This window comes from Bactrocera oleae, chromosome 2, assembly GCF_042242935.1.
Source record: "Bactrocera oleae isolate idBacOlea1 chromosome 2, idBacOlea1, whole genome shotgun sequence".
Lineage (NCBI taxonomy): Eukaryota > Metazoa > Arthropoda > Insecta > Diptera > Tephritidae > Bactrocera > Bactrocera oleae.
Genome location: NC_091536.1, coordinates 42,671,210 through 42,684,137, shown reverse-complemented (window position 1 = coordinate 42,684,137; position 12,928 = coordinate 42,671,210).

Below are 12,928 nucleotides of genomic sequence, written 5' to 3'. Positions count from 1 at the left end.
CATTTACCAGACAAAAATAATCAGACAATTAAGCTTAAAATTCAAGAATTCATTACAATTAAAGGAAAGGTTTGTATTTGATAACGAGTTCATGTCAAAAAATATCATATTATGATGATGAGGGAACATCGAAAACGCGCAAGTTCGAAAATAAAATGTCACCACAATTATCAATTTACGCAACGAACTACACCACTCTATAAGCAGAGAACGTAAATGAATAGAGAAGGAGCAAATGTTAGCTGTACTAAAATGTTAATTACGATGAGGTAACAAGTTCGAAAATAAAATGTCACCACAATTATCAATTTACGCAACGAACTACACCACTCTATAAGCAAAATGTATGTATATACAATACATATGCACAGATGTTCTTTGATATGCGCATAAACAAAAATTGAAATAATAAAAGCGAAAGTAATTGACTTCCGACAAGAAAATATAAATAATGAGGGAAATAATATAAAAATAGAATTCAAATATCATTTATTAAAAAAGGGTTATAAAAATAAAAAAATAGTATATAAAAATATGATAGGATTTGAACTTAGGCAAAATATTTCACGTTGCAATAAACTAGTCTGTTATACAAACAGCACCACAGACAATATTCAAGCGAAATTGTCTAATCTGTGAACTCAAACAACTATTGTTGTTTACTTGCTTCAATGTTCATATGTCTATATGTGAATATTCATGAAATTGCCTTCCTTCATTCGCATGTCCAAATATATTTGCATATATGTACACATATGTACATATGAATGTACCTCAATATGTCTTTCGCAAAAAATCAAACATTTGCGCAAGTGACAAAAAAACGTAGCACACCATCATCGACCAATAATATTCAAGCGAACTCGCGGCTTATTTTCTAAGTATTTCATATTACAACGACAACAAATTCATTCATAAGGAACGTGCGTCTGCTTCAAAGCAAAGTGCGTTCGTTCATAACTCTGCGCCGCGCTATTTTTTCAGTGCGCCTGGTAAACCACATTTGGTTTTCATATAGAATTCCTACCGCAAATGCGCGAAAGTAAAAATGAATGAAATTGAATTTGAAGTAAAATTGAAGAATTAGCAAAATTTCAATTTTACAATTTGTATCACTGAAATTCCTACCATCCCCCTTGCATTTGTATGTTGCCCACAAGCTGCTTCCTCACAACATTTGCTAAAAATCAGAAATTGAAGAATTTGTCTGATGTTCCCTTCAAAAAGGAGAATTGGCAACATGACCTATTAGCGATTTGAAATATTGCTTTAATTTTTTTCATATTATGCACTATTTATGGCATTAAATTATAAAATTTATATAAAATTGCCATTCATATGAAATTATTAACTACTTCTATATACTCTAAGTACACTGCATATAGTACTTTCATATGTTTACTTATTATAATTGTTTCATAGTTTGTCGATTTAGCCCATTTTATTTAAATACGACGCTGTGAAAATGCAGCCCAATCGGTAATAGCAATATTTCAAAAGAGCATAAGTCAACTTTCAATAGCAAACTACTGCAAAAAAGACAAACGAGACAACATAGCCGACCGTCATTGTCCCAAAATTGTCGAATCAAACAAATTTTGTCAACTCCGCGACACAATTTGGTGTCAATATGTATGCGAGCTCATATATGTATGTATGTATGTATATACATATGTATGTTTGTGGACAAAGTCGTCATTTGGTTTTTTTCAACAACACAATGTCTGCGCGAACTCGCCGTTATTTCGTTGGCTTGCCACCATACACAGAGGCGTTCTAACTGAGGACTCTTAGTATATTATTGTGTGGCTTAATTAGTATTGAAAAATACTGATGCATTTATGAATTATTTTCGTAATATAATATATATTATATACATATATAAATACACATAAATTCATACCTATAATCGTTTTAAACTAAATTCGATAAATAAAATATATATCTGAAATAATTATGTGGCAGTGCGCCGCAATCCCTCTTTGCCTGCGATCGTTCAACTCGCAAAAAGCAAAAAGCGTAGACAAAAGTCATTGCTTGTGCGGGGCAAGAAGAAGCAAGCATCAGCGTACGTGTATTTAAGAATGTATGTGTGATTATCACATTTGTGTAAATACGCATAATAAGGAAATATTCAATAAACCTAAACATATGAACATATTTTCCTGATATATTTTAATTATATCAGGAAGTAAAATATGCTATTAAAGAAATTGAATTATGATATGCTTAGACTCCAATTAATAACATAAAAAAATTAAATAAAATTTAATTTACATCAGTTTTAGATTCGAACTTATATGCTCGTATTCGGAATGAGCTTAACTCCTTCACGCCTACGACCTAAGCCACCACAAAAGTGAAAACGCGGCCGCTTAGCCACTGTTTTATTGTTATCTTTTGTTCAATAAGCAATTACTCACTCAACGCACATACATAAGTTGAAAAACTAGCCTATTAAATGTTTATTTTATTATGAATTCTGGGGTTTTTACCGATAATACAGATTTTTAATTCAGAAGGCTTTTCATAATTATAAGTTTGTCATATCATAGAAATTGAAAACATAAATCTAAATAGGTATGCGCAACGATTTTTCATATAGGAATATTCGTTGTGTCTATTTATAGCATTTGGCATATTGTGTGGTGTATTTTTCTTTTTCGAAGTTATATTTTTCGATGTTCCCTCATGTGGAATTACAAATTAGTACTCAAAAAGATTTCTTTTAACATTTGCTCCTTCTCTATTCATTAACATTCTCTGGTTATAGCATTTCGCATATTGTGTGGTGTATTTTTCTTTTTCGAAGTTATATTTTTCGATGTTCCCTCATCTGGAACTACAAATTAGTACTCAAAAAGATTTCTTTTAACATTTGCTCCTTCTCTATTCATTAACATTCTCTGGTTATAGCATTTCGCATATTGTGTGGTGTATTTTTCTTTTTCGAAGTTATATTTTTCGATGATCCCTCATCTGGAACTACAAATTAGTACTCAAAAAGATTTCTTTTAACATTTGCTCCTTCTCTATTCATTAACATTCTCTGGTTATAGCATTTCGCATATTGTGTGCTGTATTTTTATTTTTCGAAGTTATATTTTTCAATGTTCCCTCATCTGGAACTACAAATTAGAACTCAAAAAGATTTCATTTAACATTTGCTCCTTCTCTATTCATTAACATTCTCTGGAAATTTTGAATAAACCTAAACATATGAACATATTTTCCTGATATATTTTAATTATATCAGGAAGTAAAATATGTTTTTAAAGAAATTGAATTATGATATGCTTAGACTCCAATTAATAAAATAAAAAAATTAAATAAAATGTAATTTACATGAGTTTTAGGATTCGGACGTATAGGTTCGTATTCGGATTGTGCTTAACCCCTTCCCGCTTACGACCTCAGCCACCGCAAAAGTGGAAACGCGGTCGCTTAGGCAGCGTTTTATTGTTATCCTTTGCTCAATAAGCAATTACTCACGCAACGCACATACATAAGTTGGAAAAATTGCCTATTAAATGTTTATTTTATTATAAATTCTGGGGTTTATACCGATAATACAGATTTGTAATTCAGAAGGCTTTTCATAATTATTAAAATTTCATATCATAGAAATTGAAAACATAAATCTAAATAAGTAGGTATGCGCAACGATTTTTCATTTAGGAATTTTCGTTGTGTCTATTTATAGCATTTCGCAAATTGCGTGGTGTATTTTTCTTTTTCGAAGTTATATTTTTCGATGTTCCCTCATGTGGAATTACAAATTAGTACTCAAAAAGATTTCATTTAACATTTGCTCCTTCTCTATTCATTAACATTCTCTGATAATATGTATGCCAAACTGGGAATATTGATATGCCATTTGAAATAGGTATATTGCCTTTTATTAAACTATTATTTATTATTTTTTTATATTATTTTATGTTAATTCATTTTTACTTTATTATGAAATATATCAAAATACTTTTAAATTATTACTAATAAAGAATTTTGATATATTTCTTAAAATAATTCATGTACTTGACACCATTATGGAGTCATAAAAGAACAGAACTTTGTTTTGCCGTCGGCATTTTCATATCATGTGTACATGTAAAGAAATATGAAAGAAAAATATTTGTAAATTTGTTTACAGACAACATATGTAGGTAGATATGTACGCTCATTACTTCATATGAAATCTCCGTTGACACGGTCAACCAATGATCAAAGCTCACGTTTTTTGCTTTTTTGTCAAAGAGTCAATCTGTCGAAGAACTGTCGCGACGCTAAAGCGTCACAACATTGTGTTGTTGGTAGAAAATCCGAGATGCCCGAAAAAATAAACGGATGCTTGCCGATTTTCACCGCTTCTCTTGCCGCTCTAACAGCTTTGTTTACAAATCATTGTACATATGTATGTTTATATATGAGCATGCATACGTATTGACGCAGATTTTTTCGAGTCACGGAAAAATATTTTAGAATTATAAATTATTTAAATCGACAAAAGCTTTGTTGCCACTTTTTTCTGTGTTTTGTGGGCTTGCAGGGTTGTCACTTTTCCCTTCTAGAGGGAACATAAAAAAGTTGTTCAATTTATGATTTCTAGCTTTTGCCATCGTCGCGAAAAGACGCTTGTAGGCAAACGCATGCTCGGGGAGATGTGTAAGGCGTTTGCTTTTATGAATGAAACGACTTAGCTAATTGCTTGTGCGCCAGCGTTCATGAGTGAAAATGTTGTTGGTGTGTGATTTACTACAAATTTAGGATTTGTCAATTTGGCTACCATATTGATTTTTGACACTGCTCATGCTATTTGAGACAATTGTTGTTTTGTATAACTTTGTATTTTTCCTATCGGCTGACATACTTACATTTTTATGCTCATATGTATGTAGATTTGTGTACGCATTACTTATTTTGCAATGCCACACTAGAGAATGTTAATGAATAGAGAAGGCGCAAATGTTAAATCTAATCTTTTTATGTACTAATTTGTAATTAAAGATGAGGGAACATAGAAAAATATAACTTCGAACCACGCAATATGCGAAATGATATAAATAGACACAACGAATATTCCTAAATGAAAAATCGTTGCGCATACCTAAGTATTTAGATTTATATTTTCAATTTCTATGATATGACAAAATTCATATTTATGAAAATCCTTCTGAATTAAAAGGCTGTATTACCTGTAAAAACAGCTGAGTTTATAATAAAATAAACATTTAATATCTCTCTATTATATATAAAAGTTTTCTGCTGCTGTCGATAATCAGCTAACATAAGAGCGAGCTAGCTCGCGCTCGGCGGGGGGCGGACGTAGGCGAGCGAGCGAAGCGAACGTCCCGGAGCGCAGCGGAGGGCGCCTAGTATATAAGTATATATATTTATAACTTATGTATGTGCGTTACATGAGCAATTGCTTACTGAGCAAAAGATAACAATAAAACGGTGGCTAAGCGGCCGCGTTTTCACTTTTGTGGTGGCTTAGGCCGTAAGCGTGAAGGAGTTAAGCTCAATCCGAATACGAGCATATACGTTCGAATCCTACAAGGCATGAAACTTAAATTATATATAATTTTTTATTTTATTAATTGGAATCTAAGCATATCTCATATAAATGATGATATATAAATATTATATCTAAATTATATTACTTTATTAGCATATTTCACTTGCTGAGATAATTAAAATATTTCAAAGAAATATGTTCATATGTTTAGCTTTATTGAATATTTCGTTATAATGCGTATTTACACAAATGTGATAATCACACATACACATACGCTGTTGCTTGCTTCTTCTTGCCCCGCACAATCAATGACTTTTGTCTACACTTTTTGCTTTTTGCGAAAAGCAAGTTGAACGATCGCAGGCAAGAAGGGGGTTGGGGCGCAGTGCCACATAATTATTTCCGATAGTTTTTATTAATCGAATTTATTTTAAAAACTATATAAGTATGAATTTATGTATGTGTATTTATATTTTTACGTATATTATTATTATATCACGAAAATAAGTCATAAATGCATCAGTATTTTTCAATACAAACTAAGTAACATATTAATATATTATGAGCCCTCACTTGACACGCCTCTGCGTATGGTGGCAAGCCAAGAAAATAACGGCGAGTTCGCGCGGACATTGTGTTGTTGAAAAAAACCAAATTACGACTTTGTCGACAAAGATATATACATTGTATAAATTAAAAAAGTTCAGTAAGCTTATACAATGGATACATATGTATATACATATGAGCTCGCATACATATTGACGCCGAATTTGGGCATCGTCGCTCATGTCGGTCGGCTATGTTGTCTCATTTGTCCTTTTTACAGTGGTTTGCTATTGAAAGTTGACTTGTGCTCTTTTGAAATACTACGACTACCGATTGGGCTGCATTTTAGTAGCGTTCTTATCAGGTAAAATGAGCTAAATTGAAAAACTATGAAATAATGGTAATAAGTAAACATATAAAAATACTATATGGAGGGTGCTTAGAATATATAGAAGTGGTTAAAGATTTCATATGAATGGCAATTTTATATAAATTTTATAATATAATGTCATATATAATGCATAATATGAAATAAATTAAAATAATATTTCAAATCGCTAAGAGGTCATGTTGTCAATTCTCCTTTCTGAAGGGAACATCAGACAAATTCTTCTATTTCTGATTTTTAGCATTGTAGTGAAGCAGCAGATTGTGGGCAACATACAAACGCGAGGGGATAGGTAGGATTTTCAGTGGTGGCTGTCGAATTGTAACTTGAATGAATTTTTCTCGTTTTACTGAAACCATTCAAATTTAATTTCATTCATTCATTATATTTTATAAACTTAATTTCGCAATTGCGTAGGAATTCTATATGAAAACCAAATGTGGTTTACCAGGCGCACAGAAACAATAGCGCGGCGCCGAGTTATGAACGAACGCACTTTGCTTTGAAGCAGACGCACGTTCCTTATGAACGAATTTTTTGTCGTTGTAATATGAAGTACTTAGAAAATATGCCGCGAGTTCGCTTGAATATTATTGGCCGATGATAGTGCGTCTACGTTTTTTTTGTCACTTGCCCGAATATTTGATTTGCAAATCTATTTTTTTTATTTGAATGAACGAAGACAATTTCAAGAATATTCACATATAAATATTGGTAAAGTAAAAAGTTCGTTCGGTTTTTATTGATCTTTCAAAAGATGATAACTTTGTGTACATTTGTCCGATTTAAGTCAGATATGCGCCGTTTTGTTCATAAACTTGTTGCCAACGAGATGCCAACTTCATTATACCCCTCTCGTAGAAGGCTGCGTCCCTATTGGCAAAGAACTCGGAGAGCCAATTTTCACAGGCCTCTCTTGAGGCTAACTTCTCACCATTAGGCGCGTTCGCCATGGATAGGAAAAGATGGTAATCCCTTGGTGCCAGGTCCGAAATATAAGATGGGTGCATTAGGACCTCCCATCCGAGCTCCCGGAGCTTCTGGCGCGTCACCCAAGACGTGTGTGACCTGGCGTTGTCCTGATGGAACACAATTCGGCCTCTGTTGATCAAAGATAACCTCTTCAGGATGAGTGCTGCCTTCAAGCGGTCCAGTTGTTGGCAGTAGAGGGCCGAATTGAGCGTTTGGCTATAGGGGAGCAGCTCGCAGTAGATGATTCCTTGCCCATCCCACCAAACACACAGCAAAACCTTCTTGGCCGTCAATCAGGTCTTGGCCACCACCTGGGCCGCTTCCCCGAGCTTTGACCACGACCGTTTGCGCTCGATGTTGTCATTAGTGACCCATTTTTCATCGCCAGTCACAATCCGCTTCAGAAACGGGTCGATTTTGTTGCGATTCAGCAGCGATTCGCAGATGGAAATTTGGTCCGTCATGTTTTTTTGCGTTAGTTCGTGTGGCACCCAAACATCGAGCTTCTTTTTGAATCCAAGGTTATGCAAATGGTTCCAAACGGTTTTCTGGCTTATCTTTAGTTCCTCAGCAATTAAATAAGTGCTCACGTGACGGTCTGTTTCCACTATTTTCATGATTTTATCGCAATTTTCGTACCGGAACGGAACCTAGCAAACCACTAATATAGTTTGACATGATGCGACACGTAACACTAATACTATGGACAATAACGCCATCTCTTAGATAAAAACCGAACGAACTTTTTACTTTACCTAATATATAAACATTTGAAGCAAGTAAACAACAATAGCTGTTTGAGTTCACAGATTAGACAAAATTGTTTGAATATCGTTCGTGGTGCTGCTTGTATAGCACACATATTTATTGCAACGTAAAATATTACGATGAGGGAACATCGAAAACGCGCAACTTCTAAAATAAAATTTCACCATCCTATCAGGCGACGCAACGAATTACACCACTCTATAAGCAAAATGTATATACATACAAATGCACAGATGTTCTTTGGTATGCGCATGAACAAAAATTAAAGTAATAAAAAGGAAAATAATTGACGTAAAAAAAGAAAATATAAATAATAAGGGAAAATTTATTGCAAATAGAATTAAAATGTCATTAAAAAAAAAAAAGGTTTATAAAATAAAATTGAAATAATATATATAATGATAGGATTTGAACTTAGACAAAATAATTGATGTTGCAATATAGAATTGCGCTATATAAGCAACACCACAGATAACACTTTGTTTAAACAGTCTAGTGTGTGAATTCAAACATCAATAATTTTTTTACTTGTTTCAAATTGCTAATTTGTATGTATGTGAATGTTCTATTGATATGAATATTCAATCGTATGATAGAATCTGAGAAAAGAGAGTATGAACCTGAATGGTTATATTTTAACGGCCAAAATAGATATGCAGCTAACATTTGGTGTGAAATTGCGCCAAAATAAAGGAAGAGAAAATCCAATAACTGCACATACAATAAGAAAAAAGTTGTGAATTGGTTTGAAATTGCATCCAAATAGAAAAGAAGAAAAAATGGAATTTCAATGTTGGAATCAAATGTGCATATGTACACACATATGTAGGATATATGTTTTAATAAATAAATATAAATAGTAGTAAAGTAGTTAAAATAAAGTTTAAAAAAACGAGTATAAATAAAAAACATAAAAAATATAAATTGTAATTAAATTTTTTTGGCATGTGGCTGGATTTAACCATTGGCAAATTGCAAAAATTCTAACTAGATCAGAAGATCAGGAGGAAGTTACGGCAGGGATTGATCCTAAGGTTATAGGTAATTTGAAAACTCTTGTTGGGGAAATGTCCGAACGTGAACGGATCTGTGTAATTATATTCGACGAAATTTCAATTAAAAAAGATCTCGTTTACAATAAAAGTAAGGATGTCATCGATGATTTCGCTGACAAGGGAACAATAGGGATTTAAATATTGCCGAAAAATGCGCTTTTTCATGGCTAAAGGTATAGCAGCTAATTAGAAATACGTAATTTCGTAATATGTGGCAAAAGGAGGGCTGTCCGCAGTAGATTTAGATGTCCACAGCAAGAACCCGTTCAAGTGTCCCATTTGGCGAAACACTTCGGCAAAGTTTGATAGGCTGAAGGACCACCTGCAGTTCATTTCGCATATCGAGACTCTTAACAATATAAATACTCAATACTTTTCAGGGTTTATCATAACCCTGACAGCAATGATGAATTTATCTACAGAAATCTTTGCTAATCACAAAGATGTCAAATTTATATTGTTAGGAAAATTAAACCAAGACGAGCTAGAAAATTTTTTTTTATAAAATTAGGGCTAGTCAGGGGGTAAATACTCATCCATCGGCTTATGATATTCAATTCATAGTCGCTCGTCTTATCTCAATGAAAATATTGAGACGCAGATGTAATAAAAAAGGCTCAAGCGAAGACGATGACGACCTGAATCTTGATTGGAATATCAGCGAGGAAGGTCATAACTCCCTCGATGATTCCGAGCAACTTGCCGTTGATGTAGTTGACATTCCCGATGAGCACTTTGAAGAAACCGAAGAAAATACTGCCTAACTTCAAGTTCAGCGGTATTACACTGGATACTCTATATACTAAAAACTTCTCTCCAAGTCCAGATGCGATAACTGTGCAAAAGAGCTGTTGAAGACTCAAGGAGATTTAAATAAGCACTTCGAGTCTTTAATACGCTCTAAAAACTATAAAGATTGCACCGATCTGCGACTAATCAATCCGACTGGTAGAGTTTTTGAAATTTGTCGGAGTTCGAGAGCTCATCGAGGATGCCATAAATGATAGTACTAAAAACGTTTTTCGAGAATGGTTTTTAGAAGCTGGCGAATGCTTGGACCACCGACAACAACTGTTAAAGTCCTTAGTAACAGTTTTGTTGTATAAAAATGCGAAATCGCTGGCTGAATAAAAGCAGCAAGAAAATGAAAATAAAAAATCTTAAATTAAAAAAAATTAAATAATTAGAAATAGGGATTATGGTGCACTTTTTTAAATTAAAGTTCCATAGATTGAATGCAATAGGTAAAAGGTGTATTTTTTTGTGTAAGTGATCAAAAATATACGTACATATTTAATGCAAATTTATTAATATTTTATTAACTTTTCTTCCACATTGAGACGTTATTCTATTTTCAGCTCTTTTTATATTTTTTTTTTTGTTCAGGTGTAAATAAGTGTAGTTTAGAAGGTTTAAGTAGTTTTATATGTAGTTATAGAGGCATTTAAAATATATGTAGAAATTAGTTATAATAAGTTTTAGTTGTAGTGTAGGTTTTCTAGTTTTATTGTACATGATTTTCTAGTTTAATTGTACCTAGTTTTATAAAACCGGTGAATTATTGATTAAATCTACATATGTAAATAGAAAAAATCGTGTGAGAATTTGTAGTTGAAGAGGAGGCGAATTCGCAAATCGTATGAATTTAAAATTTTTTTTGTTTATCGTTACAATTTAAATAACAAAATTACTTATATACATTTGTTGTTCTTATTTTCAGTGTTTTCAATTTTTCCATTTCAGATTTTTATTTACATTAAGAAATACCTATGTATAAGTATATTTCATTATTATTTTAATTAAATAATAAATAAATTAATAAAATATAAGTAATAAAAATTAATTTATTTGCATTTAAGGTATTCAATTTTTTGATTTGACCAGCAGTTAGTGTTCACTTCGTTTACACAAAGCAGCCAAAAATAGAAATACATACATAAATACGTGAATTTCCACGGTCTGTTTGTATGTACTATGACTTGTATACATACAAACCATTCAATATGCCTACATACATGAATATGTGAATTTGTCACGGTCTGTTTGTATTGTATGTACACACGTCATATGGCATATATTCATAATTACAACAAGAACAAATTGATTTTCATATATTATACCACATATGATTTTAAATTACAAAATTTATGTTAAATTGCCATTCATATGAAATCCTTTATTACTTCTACGAGTTCTAATCACACCTTATATAGTGACTTTGTATGTTTACTTAATACCATAATTTCATTGAAATTATATTTAGCCCATTTTAATTAAATTTAATGGCAAGAAAATGCAACAAAATTTAAAATCGTGGTACTACAAAATAGCATAAGTCAATTTTCAATGACAAGGCACTGCAAAAAGGCAAACGAGACAACATAGCCGTAAAATTGTCGTAAAATGGTCGATTGAACAAATTTTGTCACAATTTGGTGTCAATATGTATGCGAGCTCATATGTATGTATGTATAAATGTATATTTTTCGACAAAGTCGTCATTTGGTTTTTTTCAACAATACAATGTCCGCGCGAACTCGCCGTTATTTCGTTGGCTTGCCACCATGCGCAGAGGCGTGTCAAGTGAGGATTCATAATATATAATATTAATATGTTGCTTAATTTGTATTGAAAAATACAAATAAATTCATATCTACAATCGTTTTTAAAATAAATTCGATTAATAAAAACCATCTGAAATAATTATGTGGCAGTGCGCCGCAACCCCCTTCTTGCCTGCGATCGTTCAACTTGCTTTTCGCAAAAAGTGTAGACAAAAGTCATTGTTTGTACGGGGCAAGAAGAAGCAAGCAACAGCGTATGTGTATGTGTGATTATTACATTTATGTAAATACGCATTATAACGAAATATTCGATAAAGCTAAACATATGAACATATTTCTTTGAAATATTTTAATTATCTCAGCAAGTAAAATATGCTAATAAAGTAATATAATTTAGATATAATATTTATATATCATCATTTATATGAGATATGCTTAGATTCCAATTAATAAAATAAAAAATTATATATAATTTAAGTTTCATGCCTTGTAGGATTCGAACGTATATGCTCGTATTCGGATTGAGCTTAACTCCTTCACGCTTACGACCTAAGCCACCACAAAAGTTGAACCGGGGCCGCTTTAGCCATAGTGCAATTGCTACGCAGCGCACATACATAAGTCGGAAAAATTGCCTATTAAATGTTTACTTTATTATGAGCTCTGGGGTTTTTACCGGTAATACAGCTTTTTAATTCAGAAGACTTTTCACAATTATAAATTTTGTCATATCATAGAAATTGAAAACATAAATCTAAATAGGTATGCGCAACGATTTTTCATTTAGGAATATTCGTTGTGTCTATTTATAGCATTTCGCATATTGCGTGGTGTATTTTTCTTTTTCGAAGTTATATTTTTATATTACAAATTAGTACACAAAAAGATTTTATTTAACATTTGCGCCTTCTCTATTCATTAACATTCTCCGATTATATGTAGACTCTCAAAACCTGTTTTGAATTCACACACATACGCGCATATTACATTCTATATTTAGTTATACATTTAGAAATAAACTACCTATCCACAGTCAGAATGTAGCGTGATTTTTGTCGTATGTTAGTCTTAAGATCGATTTGAATGAATAACGTAATTTTATGTTGTTATTCATATAACT